The sequence below is a fragment of the Cherax quadricarinatus genome, chromosome 57 (assembly GCF_038502225.1).
Source record: "Cherax quadricarinatus isolate ZL_2023a chromosome 57, ASM3850222v1, whole genome shotgun sequence".
Taxonomy (NCBI): domain Eukaryota; kingdom Metazoa; phylum Arthropoda; class Malacostraca; order Decapoda; family Parastacidae; genus Cherax; species Cherax quadricarinatus.
Genome location: NC_091348.1, coordinates 13,452,798 through 13,470,915, shown reverse-complemented (window position 1 = coordinate 13,470,915; position 18,118 = coordinate 13,452,798). Strand labels below are relative to the sequence as shown.

Below are 18,118 nucleotides of genomic sequence, written 5' to 3'. Positions count from 1 at the left end.
TATTGTCATTCGACTAATGGAAACTTTCGAAAACAGTGTTGGAAGTTGTGAAGTTGTGTCACAACTTTAATATTTAGATGATAACAAATGACGTAGTGTGTCTGCAATCTAATGTCTGTATTGTAGACTCGTTTTAAATATATTGTTGACATAATTTCTGAGAGGAACGGTTGTCAGTGAACCTCATTCAGAGTACCCGGAAAACATTGCTACATATTCACAAAAGACATGTCTTGCATTGTGTCACTGAGGACTATGTCATGTTTGAACACACACTAGTCCAAGAGAAGTATCAACATTACGTCGTGTGAACTTGGGCTGTGTTCGGCTAGTTGGACACAGACGTTGTGGGCTCAGCTTGACACTCTTTGGATTCATCTATCATGTGTGGACTGTCTTCGTGCTTCACCGGAGTTCACTATGTATTTGTTTTGGGGATGTGACTCTGTTTTTGGTTTAAATCATTACTTATGTTTAGTGTACTGGACTGCAATGTCTGGAGTGGACACAGGAAGAGGTTTGCTTCTGCTTACTGGAAAGTGAGTGGACTTAGTATTTGCCCAGCTTTGTGAACTCATCTAGGACTGAATGGAATTTGTCTCGGATTGTTTTGTTGGTGTCTATACACCGTGTTTTGTGGACTGTCTTTGACACGATGGCATCTCCACTCATGCTGACATGCTTGGGTCAAAGGGGATTCCCAGATATTTCACAGAATTTACTGAATAATAGGTTCCCCATTACAGTGGACATTAAAATTATTCACCCTTTTCAATTTATGTTTCGTGCCAAATAGTATGGCTTCCGTTTTCCCGAGGTACAGTGATAATTTGTCGTCTATGAACCATTTGCTACAGGACTCTAGTTCTAGTGATAGTACCCTAGCAATGTCTGTTGAGTCTTTACCTAATACTAACAGAACACTATTATCTGCATACAGTGATATCTTAGATTTGACACTGATAAGCATGTCATTTACGTAACACAAGAACAGTAAAGGACCCAGGATGTTGTTATGGGTCACATCCTACGGTAGAGCAGCAATGGGGATAAGCCACACTACTTGGCTTTGTTGGGTTATCTAGGGTTAATAACCCTCCTGTATTCAATTGCTCTAAAGTTTGTCATTTAAACCAATTTAAGTTCTGCAAAATAAGGAAGGGAAGGAGGTATGCATGAAGGAGAGCTCTGGGGGAGGGAGGGCGTGTAGGTGGTAGGTGTACGTGGGTCAGGTCACACACTGTTGGCTGACGTTAGGTATGGGATGGAGGGAGGGAGGGAGGTGTGGGTGATAGTGGGTGGAGGGAAGGTTAGTGGGCGGGAGTAAAGACTGTAGTGCGTCTGAGGTGCACCACAGGGAGCTGTGAAACTACACACACCACACTCTAGTCAGCACAGCCACTCCCAACACACTCGCACTCTCAGAGAGACCTCAGTCTATTATAGTCTACTGCCTTGCTGTAGAGGGACTATGGACAATAGCTCTTCTATGGTCGACAGGTCGACAGCTCTGCTATAGTCAACGACAACGTATGATATCCTCCGAGGATCGTAATAGTTTGGTCCGATATCCTTTGACTCCTCTGATTCATAAGTCGGCATCTGAAATGGACTTCGTTGTTTTCATATCGAGAAGGACGAATGATCTCACCGAGATGCACAGCTCGACTGAGGAAACTCTTCGATACACGAGTGTCACACCACAAGAGCTCTGCGTACAGAAATTGCGATACCTCAAATCGCAGTACTTGTGAAAAACTCTTCAGACGCTCACCTTCTACAACACCGGCGAACAGCAGCCATATTTCAACGATAATGGAGAGGGGTCTTGTGACGCATTAATGATAATACGGAAATTTCTTATTCAAGATCTTCACAAGAGTATCTACTCTAGTCTAAGTCTAGAGGCTACTCTAGATATATTACGCCTTATCTCCCGAGATCCTTGAGTCAATTTCCGTTGTGTACTGGCGTAGTGTATGTGTAGCGTACAGTGTTGTGTACTGGCGTAGTGTATTTGTACTGAACTACATGTGCACCCATATAAATGAAGCAACACACTAAAGTGATGGGTCTGAGTGAGGGGTCTACAGAACTATTAAAGGATGTACTACCAACCATAGGAAGGTATCGAGAAATAAACACTTACTAGCTAGGTGGGATACATGTAACATATCTGTAAAAGGTTTAGAGGTTACCTCTGTCTTCGCAGACCGGCTAAATATCCCTGTCGGCTGCCTCATCAACGAGGCTGTTAGAGGCAGCCTCCCGCAGGTCTACATAGCCCCCACAACTTGTTTTGACCTGTATGTGGTTAGATGTTCTGCAGTGTACTACAGATACTATCTCGAGTCCTGAAGCAGTGTGCACTTGTCTGATGTGCCTAAAATTTGTGCTACAATGATTTGCTGAAGGACAGGATGTACTAAACTAACTCACTGACGACAAAACACAAAGGTAAAGTACCCGACAGCTGTAAGCTTATTAATAATAGAAATAAGCAGTTTAAGGGGTTAGATATGCATGTTTCTAGTTTGTTAGACTGTATTACGATGGCTGACACATGCATTCAAGGTGCTGTTAATCTAGCGGGTTTATTTATGCTCTTTTGTTGATAAATTACACACATGCAACACTCGTGTATTTTTTATTGCGAAAACGTTTCGCCACACAGTGGCTTCATCAGTCCAGTGCAAAGAAGAATAATGAAGATCAGATGGAGAATGAGGAAATCAGTCCGTCAGCCTGGAGTCGATTACCTCAATGTCCCTCTGATCTTCACTATTCTGCTATGTATGGATTGATGAAGTCACTGTGTGGCGAAACATTTCCACAATAAAGATACCCAAGTGTTGCACATGTGTATAATTTATCAACTTGTCGGTTCTCTGAACCATTTATCTACACGTTCTTTTGTGCCTGTGTTCAGGTCCTTGGCTGTCTCACCGACACAAACAGCAACTAGACACTTCGGTGTTTGTTGACTGTATAGAAAACGGACACAGGTACATAAGATTCTCTTCCCACAACGCTTCGCTCTAAGTAAGTAAGTAAGTAAGTTTATTCAGGTATACACAAATACAGTTACATAGAATTATCATACATAGCAGCATATGTGTAGGGAACCTAGGATAACCCAAAAAAGTCAGACAGAGTGACTTATTTCTGTCGGTTTATTCTAATCAGGGGAAGTGCTAAATGTTTAGAGGTTCTATAGCGCCTTTAGAATGAGAGGCATTCAAGGTTCAACCTAAGAAAGGAAGAGATAAATGTAATTCCTTGTATCCAGAGCACCTCACCGGCATCAAGGCATCTTCCTAGAGGAGCAGAGATTATCAAGTCATTGACTTAATAAAGCTATAAGCAATAAAATCTCATTTTGCACCTGTGTTTCTTCTTCAGTACTGAAGGCAGTACACTTTTGTGTCTGCTCAAGCATCCTGTGTAAAGACATTATGCAAATAATCACGCTGTACACAGGGACCAGGAGCAATGATGCGCTCAAGTATCCTCTTCAAACCCACACACACACACACACACACACACATACACACACACACACACACACACACACACACACACACACACACACACACACGCACACATACACAAACACACACACACACACACACACAAATACACACATACAGGAGGTGTGACTCGACCCCTGCTACCACATATAGGTGAGATTGGTTAGTGCACAGGGAGCGATGACGGAAGCGGTGGCCCGTGGCTTTCCTGGCCCTCCCACCGTGACCACAATAATACGGCAGAGGGACAAAGGAGCAGCCAGCGCCTGAAGATAAAGAGGTCATCTGTTGTCCCACCTTATCCACCATTCTCCATCCCCCCTCCCCTTCACACACATGCAAGCACACACTAATAAAGGTACACGCCAGCAAATACACACACAAACACACACACACATCATACACACATACTCACCAACATACACACAATTCACACTTACAGTCACATCAGAAGAAAGACATCAGTGAAAATTAGGTGATAAAACTGAGGAAGGGAGAGGAAACACCCGAGAATCGACAAGGAAGTTTGTGAGGCGTTGAACAAACGATTTAAAGAGGTGTTCTCGGTGGAAACAGAGGCAACAGCGGAAAATTATGAAAAAAAAAACACACCAGCGGGCACCGTTCACCGTACACGCAACAGGGAAAATAGCGAGCCTTTCTATTTTTGAGCGAGCTAGCACATCAACGGCAACGGACCTGTCTAGGTGTCACCGTGGATTCTGCAAGACATTGGCAACAGGATAGAACAACGGTTCCAGGGCATCACCCGCACATCTAAACAATGCCAACAGGACAGAACAACGGATGATGGGCATCATCCGCAAACAACGGCAACGGGACAGATAAACTGGTGATAAGAAATATACGCCCATTTAAATAGTTACACTAGAACAAAACAGCAGAAACAAGAACAGCGGAACAGCAGAAAAAATATAACTGAAAATTGAAAAAAGAAGGACGGAACAACAGAAAATACAACGAAGCAACAGAAAAACAACGGAACAATGGAAACAAGAACAACAACGAAACAACAGAAAAATGAACAACTGAAGAAAGACAAAAAGAACAACGGAATGACAGAAAAAGAACAATGGAACAACAGCAAAAAGAACAACAGAACAACAACAAAAAGAATGAAACAAAAAATAACAACGAAACAACAAAAAAAGAACAACGGAATAAAAAAGAATAACGGAAGAACAGAAAAAAGAACAGAGGACCAACATAAAAATAATAACAGAACTACAACAAACAGAACAAGAAAAAGGAACAACAGCACAAAAAGAGCAATGGACCAACAAAGAACAACGGAACGACAAAAGAGAAACAACAAAAAGAAGGAAAGAACAACAGCAAAAAGAACAACAGAACAACAACAAAAAGAATGAAACAAAAAATAACAACGAAACAACAAAAAAAGAACAACGGAATAAAAAAGAATAACGGAAGAACAGAAAAAAGAACAGAGGACCAACATAAAAATAATAACAGAACTACAACAAACAGAACAAGAAAAAGGAACAACAGCACAAAAAGAGCAATGGACCAACAAAGAACAACGGAACGACAAAAGAGAAACAACAAAAAGAAGGAAAGAACAACAGCAAAAAGAACAGCAGAACAATAACAAAAAGCGGAACAACAGCAAAAATAACAACAGAACAACAGCAAATAGAAGAACAGAACAACAGGAAAAAGAATAACAGAACAGCAGCAAAAAACAACGGAACAGCACAAAAAACGGAACAAGAGAAAATAGAACAACGAAACAGCAGCAAGAACAGCGGAACAACAGCATAAACAATAACGGAACAACATAAAGAACAACGGAACACAGAACAACAGAAAGTACATCGGAACAGCAGAAATAATAACGGAATAATAGACAGAACAACGGAACAACAGAAAGAAAAACAGCAAAAACAACAACGGAACAACAGCAAAAAATAACAACAGAACAAAAGAACAGCATCAACGGAGGAAGTGGACTAGGGGTCTTGCAAGAAACGGGAACAACAACTGCTCTGTCCCACAAGATCTCTCAAGGGAGGTTCTATGAACCCTGGGAGGGCGGCCCCTCTCTTGATCCAAGGAATTGGAAGCCACCTCCCCTTCCTTGGATGGAAGCCGATGGCCTCTGGTTCACCCCTCCTCCCCGAGGAGCCGTTCGACCCCTTCGGGTTTAGTGGATCCTCATGAGCACAGAGAGATGGAACAGAACCTCTGAGCTCAAAGCAAAGATGAGAAATATATATTATTATTTTGCTTATAATAATAATAAAATTAATAACAACAACAACAACAACAGCAGCAGGAATAATAATAATAATAATAATAATAATAATAATAATAATAATAATAATAATGAAATTTAATACCAGAACAACAACGACAACAACAACAGCAATAATAATAATAATAATAATAATAATAATAATAATAATAATAATAATAATAATAATAAAGAAATTTAATAACAGAACAACAAAAACGACAATAATAATAATAATAATAATAATAATAATAATAATAATAATAATAATAATAACAATAATAATAATAATAATAATAATAATAATAATAATAATAATAATAATAATAATAATAAGAAGAAGAAGAAGAAGAAGAAGAAGAAGGAAGGAAGGATTACCGAAGGTTCACTAAAAACTAAATCTATCAACATTAGAAGACAGGAGGACCAGGGAGGACACGATACTGACGTCAAAAATACTCAGCAGATTTGATAAGGTGGATAGGGAGAACATGTTGTAAATGCAAAAGAACAGAAACAAAGGTACATAACAGAAAATAAAGTCATAGATAAGCCATATGTTGACAGGAAATGTGTCTACAATTTTAGGGAAGTGCGGTGATCTAGATGAGGAGGAAGTGGAGACAAATTCCATCCACAGATTCGAGAAGAGGTATGAAAGGGCACAAGGGGATGGGCACCAATATACCAGAGTTTTAGTAGCAAAAGTCTGGGTCAGGAGCTAGGAGGTGATCCTCGCAAGAATAAATGGGTTAGTACACCTATTCAACCTACTGACGATGCAATCTAGCCTCAGTTCACACCGACTGATCTGTCACTCATTTATCTAAGCATAATTCATAACCATAACTAAATTATACAAAAGGGAGGGCAACGTTCGGCAATGGCGTAGACAATATAACTGCTTAAATAGTTGGAAACAAGGTGCATGTTATGTACATTGGAAAGCGGGTTGTACACTGACCTACCACACCACCTTCGTTCACCATCTGCAACTTTTCTAACCTCTAACACAATCCCCTGTTTAACTTTCCACCCCCAGCAGACACCCACCCACTCAACTGCTTACGCAAAACAACCGCCCACCATCACTACTTCACCAGTTTACACCATTCCTCCAACATTTTCTTATTTCTACTCTCTCAAAAATCAGGTAGAAACAAAGATGAAGCAATGAAATTCAGAGATTTGAAGGTAAACATTTACCAATTCAGTTCTTTGAATTGTTAAACTAGACCTTCGAGCTCAAAGAAAGGACTGAAGAACCAAAGCAGACAAGAACATCATAACACATAAAGTGTTCCCATTAAGCTACATCATTATGAGGAAAGAAAGGATCAAACACAAGTGGTGGAGAATAATTTCTGGTACATAAACATTAGAATACTGAAGTGATGACAATAAACGGCAACTATTATTCAGAATACACAGCACGAAAATTATCAACGCAAAATAAAAAACAACGTAATGGTAATGGTTATATTTAACCTTATCCTTTTCCTTTCCTGAAGTGTAGATGACCCAGGCAAGAAAATAAAAAAGAATTACGTACCAGTGAAAATGCCAGCAATATAATAATAATAATAATAACAAAATTAATAGCAAAACACCAGCATCAACATCAATAATAATAATAATAGCAACAACAACAATAACAAGATCGTCAGAATGTCAAACATTCTCAGTGCCAAACTGAGGTCAAGGATAAACAGATTGGAAAACTGGAGACTCTTAACTCTGCGAGTCAAAAAATCAACAAGAATGAGAGATGATAATTTCTCATAGATTATTGGACATCAATTCCTCACGTTGAAGGACTCATAAAATGCAATAAAAGATTACAGAAGAAACATGAAAAAAAAAAAAAGATTTGGTCATCAAATGAAACGTTGCTTTTACTGGTTCCATAATGCTTTTTTTTTTTTTTTTTTTTATATATTAAAATAGTTTTCACCTGCCAGGGACGGAAGTCACTTAGATTAATCCACTAAGCTGGGAACACAAAACAGGTAAAAGCTAAACCAGAACAAGATAAATGGTTTAGAAAACCAAGCAGTTGACAAGATACCTGAGAACAGGAAAGATGACGCTGATGGAATGAGAATTTTTCCTAAACGAATCAATAAGAAATAACCCATTTTGTTATTTTTTTTACACGTTCGTGTTACATTGGTAAACCATGATGAACTATTTTATTTTACAAGCTAAGAGCTGCTTCTTACCTAGGCCCATCAAGGGAGGTTCCTTGACGCTGGTGAGGGGCTCTTGATCTCGGGAATTGAATCTGTGCTCCAGTTCCCTAAATTGAGCCTGAATACCTATTATCCCTACAGATTTAGTGTTTCCCCATGATATAATAATAATAATACTTACCTAGGCTCACTTAAAAGCCTTTTCTAACATTATCAAATGGCCGAAAGTATATAGAGCCCTAAACCATTTTTTCTTATGGCATTGTAAATAAACTTAATATGATTTTGTCCACTGATGAATATGAACATTTCAACATTGAAATCTCAATAATCCACAAATCTAAGAAGAAAATTGATATACATATTTATTGTTATTAATAAATGTATGCCGAAATGAGGCATTTTCAGTTTTGTTCACCACCAGAAGAAATTTAAAGTTACTCAATTCTTTCTGTTCTTGAAGTCTTTGCTGAGATGACAGATTCACCGAAACTGGGTTCAGGCGATAGATAAGTCACCTTGCGCTGTTCTCATTTATATTTAGACCCAGAAGTCGCAGGTAAGACAGGAGAAGGGATGAGGGGGGCAAACAATCCAAGAAAGTTGTGCATACTCAAGGTAAGAGCGCACTTGTGCCTTATAGAGAGTTTTGCAGCCTCTGCTGCCAAGCTGGTATGAGATACACCTTAATGCTGGTAACTTCTTAGATGCCTTGCTTACTAGATATACCACGTGATTCTCCATCATATTTTGGAATCAAATTTTACCCCTAGGATAGCCAGTTCATGCACTTCTCAGTATTTCTCACTGAGATCAAGGGAGGGAAATAAAGATTTTATGTAAGATTTGCATACATAACGAATAAACCATACCACGGGCGGGATTTGAACCCGCGGTCAGAGAGTCTCAAAACTCCAGACCGTCACGTTAGCCACTGGACCAGCTGGTATGGTTTGTTTACAATCGTGTCATTACGATTTCGTGAGTCATGATAACGAATAATTTTTTTTACAGTGGTCTTCAGTTCACGCATTTGCTATGGACACAAAATGCTACATAACGTAGATTAAACAAGGAAGCTCCAGTAAAGCCAAACGTCTTTTTGCCCTACACAGTAAGTAGCAGGTAAGAAACATGTAGAGAACCTCTGGCATATAAATGTTACAAGAAAATGGAAATATTATAGAAAAAATATTACAGGAGCCCAACACCAGACAAAAGAGAATCTAGAATGAGGACAAGAAACAAATACGTCAAAGCCAGGATTTGTGACGAAAGCAATTATGTAAATGAAATAATGGTTGACCGCATGTTCCTAGATGCCACGAGGTCCTTCGACACGCTAATACAGAGAAGAGTAATATAAAAATAAATACTTGAAAATGCATATGTAAATATAGGGAAAGGAAAAAGATAAACACAGCAACGCTTAAGTAACAGAGAGCAAAGAATTTGGGTGACAGATAAGGGTCCCTCTAGGGTCCCTCTAAGATCCCTCTATTATTCAACTAGGGTCCTTCTAGGGTTCCTCTAGGGTTCGTTGCTGAATGCTTCGGCTTCACGTTAGAGTCCTTCAAAGAGACACAGAATATTCATGTCGGTGTTTAGAGATAATGCCAAGCTCATAAGAAAAATGTAATCATAGCAGAAACGCAAGATGATCCTCATTACCTGGAGACATAGAGAGTGATTGTTTGTTTTTAATCCAAATAAACGCGAAGCAATGAAGAAAAAAACTGAAAGGACAGGGCAAAGAAGAATGCAAAATGACTTATTTCAGCTGCAGAAATGATCATAGAAATTGCTGTTGGAATATAATCAATAAAAGTGCAAGTTTATGAAAAGCATGAAAGAGATAAGACAACATAAAAAAAAAACCTTACGTATGTGAAGTGCAAACCTCTCAAGATAAGGACTTAAGAGTGAGTGTATTACTGAGCATAGCTTAGGAGACACAAACGTATCAAATAACTTCTGCAGCATATGTGCTGCCTAAGATTAGCTTTCAGGAACCCAGACAGAGAGCCATTCATGATAAAGACGTCATCCTTCCACCCCATCATTGAGTATATAGTGTCAGCATAACTCCCACACTAAATACTGCTCGGAAAATAAAGACCATGCAGAAGTTCAACAAAAATTTAGGCCTGGAGCTCAGGGAAAATGTCTGTGAATTGTGACTTAAAGAAAATTACCTGCAGATACTAGTAGATAAAAGAACCAGGTGATACATGTAAATGACTTACAAGATACTTAGAGGAATTAATAGTCAACGACCCTGCGAAAGTTTGTAACTGGGAATGGTGCTGATATTCAGCCTTAGCAAATGTAACTAAGGTAAAAAAGAATGAGATGAAGCTGGCCGCTAGTGACCACACGGCTCTGAGATTCAAATGACTCGCGGATGTAAACGAGGAGACAATTATTGGAATGAAAGGAGAAGCCAGACTTCAAAAGAGAAAACTACAAATCTATGTGGCAATATGTAAATGCAGTACAACAGGACACAGAACTGGAAGGAGAGTCAATGAATAAAATGATGGATTATGAAACTTGAAAGTTCTTGGTGGCAGAGAAATTCATACGGTGGAACAGGAGAAGCATTGTTAAGAACCGAGCAAACCTGCGGGTCACCATGAAGACCCACACAGGCAGAAACTAGACGTACTAAAGCATGGAAAAAAAAATACAGAGCAAAAAAATAGAATAAAGCAGGGAAGCAAACAGAAGAGTCGAAAACAATACACACCGGTGGGAAAAGAAGGTAAATGTTAATTTGAGAATGATATAGCATCAAAAACAAAATTTAAAGGTTGCTATGCATTAAGTTCCCTTCGTGTGTCTCTGTGTGTGTGACTAGTTGATGGTCCTTCGTCATAAGTTTCAATCTCCTTCGTGCTGGTTATTTGTGTATTGTTCCAGTCATGGTATTATGCTATTTCATTCTTGTAGGAAATCGGCAGAGCTGAACAAAAGACTTAAGGAGATATTCTCGAGGGAAACAGGGACATTGCTAGAGAGTCAGAGAAAATAACAAACTAACGAGCACTGGACACAGTGGACACAACAGAAGAGGTGAGGAAGCTACTGAGTGAGCAAGGTGACTCGTAGGCAATGAGACCAAAAATTATATCTCCGTGGGCTGTGAAAGATGGAGATGAAGCACTGTGTGAACCGCTATCTTGGAGTATGAAGCCTCAGTGTAGAACCACATCTCATCAAGCAAGTCAAGAAACTGGAAAAAGTGGAGAGTTTGCAACAGAACTAGTCCCAGAGTTAAAAGTGCAGAATTTGCAACAGAACTAGTCCCAGAGTTAATTAAAAGGAATGAGAGACTAGAAGAGTTTAACCTGAAGATATTGGAGGAGAGATGGACCAGGTAAGACATAATATCGAAATACAAAAACAAACTATAATTTGTTCATGATCGTATCCATGTATAAACGTAAGTAACGATACTTACAGGATTCATTACTTTTGTAACTTGTGAGTTCATTACCTTTATACCTAGTTCAGATATCAAAACTTTGGGGGCCCAGTCCCTGAACCCATTGCGTACCTCTGTAATCTGTAGAACTAGGTTAGATTGTTGGAGAGGTGGAGAACAGGTACACAAGGGTAGTCTGAAGTCAAGGACACGGGTGATTGACTGAGATGTCGGGAATTATTTCTTGATCCTCAGGGTGCCTAGGAAGTGGAATGACCTGGACAAGGAGGACGTGGAGACAGGCTCCACACATAATTTTAAGAATAGATATGGCAGAGACCAAAGAAAATAGGAGGGAGCAAGTCTAGCAAGCGGCAAGTCGAGAGGCTGGGCCAGGAGCTGAGACTCAACCCCCCTGCAGCCACAAATAGGTGAACACACTGAGGGGAGGGTATGAAGGCTTTGTGCATCATGGCCGCCAAGGATGTGTGTCTGGAATGTGTCATGGCGGAGGGAAGGGGAGGGATGGGGCTGGGAGAAGGTGGAGAGGGGGAGGGAAGAGGGGAAGGGAGGACGAAAGTAGTGTGGGGGCGCCACAAGAGGGGATGAATTCCAAGGGGGGACTCCACCTCCCTCCCCTCACCTCGTTCACGATCATAGAGAACCATCATGAACACGTTCTATATCAGACAAGAAGCTCTCACTTCACAGAGCCAGATTCTCACCTTACATAGAGCCAGATGCTCACCTTATATAGAGCCAGACGCACTTACCCTATATAGGACCAGACACCTTTACCTATTATGCAGTCTGCAGCCTTGCATTTTATAAAGCCAGACACCATTGCTATTTACTGATTCTGACGTATTTACTCATATAATAATAATAATAATAATAATAATAATAATAATAATAATAATAATAATAATAATAATAATAATAATAATAATAATAATAATAATAATAATAATGTTGATAATAATAATAATAATAATAATAATAATAATAATAATAATAATAATAATAATAATAATAATAATAATAATAATAATAATAATAATAATAATAAATAAATAAATAAACTTTGTTTCTAGAAGTACATGTATAATTTATACAGGCAAATATTCTTACCCTTAATCACGCCAGACTTTCTTACCTTTAACAAAGGTATTAACTCTCACCCTAATATCAAGTGATATTCTCAGCCTTTAAAATGCTGATATTCTTAACTTTTAAAGCATCACGAACCCTTATTATGGTAGTCAGACACTCTTGTTCTTTATAAAACGAAAACTCTTATCCTTTCAAAGAGCTTTCACTCTTTAATCACCTACACGAGGGTCATTAAGGCTGTACGTCAGATTTTTCACCACCAGACAAAAGTACTTAAAATACTTAAAATAAAGTTCAAAGTAGTCTCTCAGCGTATATATACTGAGAGAAATATTCCTCTCAGAGTAAATATCCTGCGTGTAAGATATCCCTGATCGGGTTTCTCGAAAGGGGGATATCCTGATTTAATCACCCGTACCTGTAGTTGCTTCCTGAGGACAACGCTCCCGCGACTCGGTCCCAGACCAGACCTACCTTGACCTGATCGGTCAGGCTGTTAGTGCCTGGAGCTCACGATCAGCTGTCTGAAATATTCTCTTTTTCCAAGGGTTTTTTGTTGATAACTTGAGAACGCTTCATCCGATCGACTTGAAACTTTCAAAGCTTGTGTAGTGTTATTATTGGCATGTATAGGTGCTTTTTGGTCTATTTTTAATGGACCATTCTCGGATTTTGTTGCCATTCAGGTGCTTGAGAATGCCTCTTCTGATCGATTTCAAACCTACTTCTAAGTAATATTTTTTGGGGTTTAAATTATTGTTGGAGTGTGTAGGTGCCAATTTGCCTGTTTTATTTTACGAAGGTAAAGTATTATTTTCCGTAAAGTAATAATAATAATAATAATAATAATAATAATAATAATAATAATAATAATAATAATAATAATAATAACAATTAATAATATCTTTATTTACTACAAGAACATGTACGAGGTATACAGTTCTAGATGACATCAATGACATGTTATTATAAAGAGAGTCCCTTGTTATGTTGAGCATTTCGGGCAAATTAGGTCAGTTTTGTCCCAGGATGCGACCCACACCAGTCCAATAACACCCAGGTACCCATTTAAATGATGGGTGGAGGACAACCGGTGTAAGGAAACACATCCAATGTTTCCACCCCTTTGCAGGGAATCGAACCCGGACCCTCACCGTGTGAAACGAGAGCTTTCGCCCCCAGGCCATGGGTCACCGTAGCTTGAGGATACCTCTTTCGAACGGCTTCAAACTTTAATGATTCACTCATCTTGAAGACAAATTGATGTCCAATAAGTTTATGCAAATCTGACAATTTTCTAACATAGTTAATAAACTGGTTGTGGCTGGACGGTGAGTTGTAACTGGAACAGGTTCTCTCTCTATTTCTCTCTCTCTCTCTCTCTCTCTCTCTCTCTCTCTCTCTCTCTCTCTCTCTCTCTCTCTCTCTCTCTCTCTCTCTCTCTCTCTCTCTCTCTCTCTCTCTCTCTCTCTCTCTCTCTCTCTCTCTCTCTCTCTCTCTGTGTCTCTCTCTATCTCTCTCTCTCTCTCTCTCTCTCTCTCTCTCTCTCTCTCTCTCTCTCTCTCTCTCTCTCTCTCTCTCTCTCTCTCTCTCTCTCTCTCTCTCTCTCTCTCTCTCTTTTACACAGGGTTTGACAAGATTAAGGATCCCTAGCTTTATTGACAAGCTATTTACAGGTTAAGGATTCCTAACTTTATTGGCAAGCTAAGAGCTATTACCTACATCAGCTCATTTGAAAGCATTTTATTGTTATGAGACATACAAGTAGGGAACAGGATGAAATTGGAGCCATCTGTTGGGCCAGCATTTTCATTTGATCAACTGACTTTATCTCGTTGACATCATTATGCTGTACAGAATGTGTTCCATACTCGAGTCATCCTGGGTATGTATGATCTCAGATGGAATGATGTTCTGGAGAAGGGTACAGCCAGAGTGAAGTTGCTGATTTCTGCCCGTCTTGTGGCATAAAGCTTGTTTCACGCTGTCCTCGAAGTGGATCCAAGTGTGGTATTTTGACAATATTGGCCTTGTACATAACAGTAAGGCCACCCACATCCCTCCTATGTTGAAGGCTCTGCTGAAATGACAGATCTATCCAGGATGGGTCCAGGCGAGAGATGAGACGTCTTGCTCTGTTCTCTACTCTGCCAAGCAGTCGCAGATGAGAGGAGGGGGCAGGCAAACCAAGAAAGTGGAGCATACTCAAGGTTTGAGCGTACTTGTACCTCGTACAGGATCTTGCAACCCCTACTGTCAAGCAGATGCGAGATACGGCGAAGTGCTGTAAGCTTCCTGGCTGCCTTGTTTGCAAGATTTACAACATGGTTCTTCATGGTTAGTTTGGAGTCAAATTTCACCCCCAAGGATATCAACTTCTTCTCCAGGTGCCAACATCGTCCCATTCATCCTTACTACTGCACCAGCATTACCATCATGGTGCCTAGAGACGATCATCATTTGCGTTTTCTCAGGTGCAAATGTTACTTGCCATCTATTTCCCCAAGCTGATATAGCTCTCAGCTGGTGATTGATGTAGCTTAGAGCAGCTGGCATTTCTTCTCTTGGATAAGTGAATGTCAGTGTACAGTCGTCTGCATATGCATGTGATTCTGGGATGAGATGAAGAAGGTCGTTGAAGTAGACATTCCATAACAGTGGACCCAGCACGCTTCCTTGTGGAACGCTTGCCCCAATAGGATGCCTTGCTGATTCCGTTCCATTGAGGGGACTACACTTAGAGATCTGCCATGAAGGTAATCACTGAGGAGACATAGCGTAGAGCCTGCAATTCCCAGTGCTTGAAGTTTTGCTAAGAGGCCCTGGTGCCACACCCGGTCGAAAGCGCCAGCAATGTCCAGTGCTACCACACAGCTGACTTTGGATTCATCCAGTGACTGGTGCCACTTAGTGGAGAGGTTTAACAACAGATCAGCAGCAGAGTAACCTTTCCTGAAGCCATATTGACGATCACAAAGTAGTGAGTGGTAGTCAAAAAAATCTGTCATTTGTCTTGAGATTATTGTCTCAAGGATCTTACCAGTGATTGACAGGAGTGACACTGGTCTGTAGTTGCTGATTTCTACTCTGCTCTTCGTTTTGTGAACAGGGACTACATTTGCCTCTTTCCATAGAGAGGGCCATTTACACTGTACTAGGCAGTGCTGAAAGATGCGAGTTAGAGGTGCTGCTAGCTGGTCTGCACATCTCAACAATCTTGGGCTCAACTTGTCTGGGCCCACAGCCTTTTCTTGGTCAAGTGATTTAAGAAGGAAATGCCCCTCCTCCTGCCTTATTGTCACCACTGACAGTTTTGACACAGTTCTTGCAGCTAGCCAAGGAGGGTCCCTTGCTGGATCAGGAACTTGCATTTTGGTAGCAAAGTGTTCAGCAAAGAGGTCCGCCTTCTCTTGACTACTAGTAGAGGTGGTCCCATCCTGTCGATTTAGAGGTGGAATAAGTTCATCAGGCAGATAACCTTGTCTGTCCTTGACCAGGGACCACCAGGTTTTGGAGCCTACCCTACCTGATGCTAACTTTCTTTTAGTGTCCACCTCCCATTTAGCAATGGCCCACTTTTGAACATCACCAATATGCCTACAGGCTTGCATGTGCAAGTTCCTGTTATAGGTGGTAGGATGTCTCTTATACCTTCGCCATGCTTTGTACTTAGCAGTAGCAGCCTCTCTACAACGAAAGCCAAACCAAGGCTGATCTGTAGGCTTTGTCACATATTGCCGGTGAGGAATGTGTTCTCTCTCTCTCTCTCTCTCTCTCTCTCTCTCTCTCTCTCTCTCTCTCTCTCTCTCTCTCTCTCTCTCTCTCTCTCTCTCTCTCTCTCTCTCTCTCTCTCTCTCTCTCTCTCTCTCTCTCTCTCTCTCTCTCTCTCTCTCTCTCTCTCTCTCTCTCTCTCTCTCTCTCTCTCTCAGCAATGGTGGACTTTGTTCTAAGGAAAGTTCTCACTAATTTTTGGTTGAGTAAAATTGAATTTTCTAATTTCATTAAACAAATTAGTTTCCATGTAACAACTGGAGAATGCCTCTTCTGATCGGCTTCAAACTCTACACGCTAGTGTATACTAGTTAGATAAACCTGTACATTTCCCTTGGATCTTGGACAGAGCTAATTTCCCTATTTTAGTGAAGGTATTGTAAAAATTGACGCAATAATTGTCATGCGATAGTGAATAATTTTATTTGATAAGGCAACGGTCTCGCCTCACACAGAGAGTGTCCGGGGTTCAATCCCCGGCATGGGTTGAAACACTGGGCGTGTTTCCTCACACCTGTTGTCCCCGTTCACCTAACAATAAACTAGGTACCCGGGTGTTAGCCGATTGGTGTGGGTGGCATCCTGGGGGACAAGATTAAAGGACCATAATGGTAATAAAACGGACAATCCTTGATGATGCCCTGACTTTCTAGGGTTATCCTGGGTGGCTAACCCTCCGGGGTTAAAAATCCCAACAAAATCTTACCTCTCTTTTCCTGGCACAATCACCCTTTACACTGACACATCAGGGGGTGAAGAATGGGAGAAATGAAGGAAGGACAAGAAAAAAGGGAGAAAAGGAAGGAAGTGAGAATAACTCCAACAAAATATCCTAAATTTTTCTTAGGGCTTTCTCGAGATTTTCTGTCACAGTATAATTTAATTTTGTTTTTACGTGATTTTGGAAAAAAAAAAATTGAGGGGAAGAGAGGTTGCGAGAGACGAGAATGAAGGAGGAGGGGAGAGTGAAGATGGAAAAGGAGAGGGGAGGGGGGAGGTGGGGGGAGGGGATGATGGGGAAGAGGTGGGGAAGGTGTGTCAGAAGCATAACTGAAACTCTTGACATAAAAAAAAGAAAAAAAAATGACTTTCCTCTTCCTCTTCGTCTGGTCACCAGATGAAGCTACGAAGAGAAATTTTGGGAATCCTTCGTTCTGCAGTAAATATTACATTTTTTAATGTCATTATAAGAATAATAATATTAATACAAATAATAATAATAAAAATAATAATAATAATAACAATAATAATAATAATAATAATAATAATAATAATAATAATAATAATAATAATAATAATAATAATAATAATAATAATAATAGTAATAATAATAATAATAATAATAATAATAATAATAATAATAATAATAATAATAATAATAATAATAATAATAATAATAATAAAAGTAATAATAATAATAATAATAATAATAATAATAATAATAATAATAATATCAGTAATAACAACAACAGTAATAAAAATGATATTAATAATAAGAATAATAATAATAATAATAATAATAATAATAATAATAATAATAATAATAATAATAATAATAATAAGAAGAAGAAGAAGAAGAAGAAGAAGAAGAAAGAAGAAGAAGAAGAAGGAAATATATCTTTGTTTCTAGCGTTTAAATTGAGCTGAGATGAGATCTCTCAGCCTGTGCACTTACAGTCACTCTTTTCCTTAATCCTGTAGAATTTTAAGTGTTACTTTAAACTCGCATTGCACTTCAGGAGTTGCTAATCCAGTAATGGTAATTCAGCGCAAGGAGTGTTTAAGACTCGATCCTCCCTCCGCTAATAAT

The 18,118-nt window shown here is 39.5% G+C and overlaps 1 protein-coding gene across 1 annotated transcript in view; it reads left to right on the top strand.

Annotated features, from left to right (window-relative positions):
* The first annotated feature begins 1,360 nt into the window (after positions 1 to 1,360).
* The window catches only part of LOC128693503 (probable G-protein coupled receptor B0563.6), a 30,876-nt gene continuing 14,118 nt past the window's right edge, over positions 1,361 to 18,118 (top strand). Inside the window, exon 1 of the mRNA XM_070097269.1 lies at positions 1,361 to 2,457. The gene's annotated coding sequence lies outside the window, so the exon portion shown is untranslated. The remainder of the gene's footprint in view (positions 2,458 to 18,118) is intronic.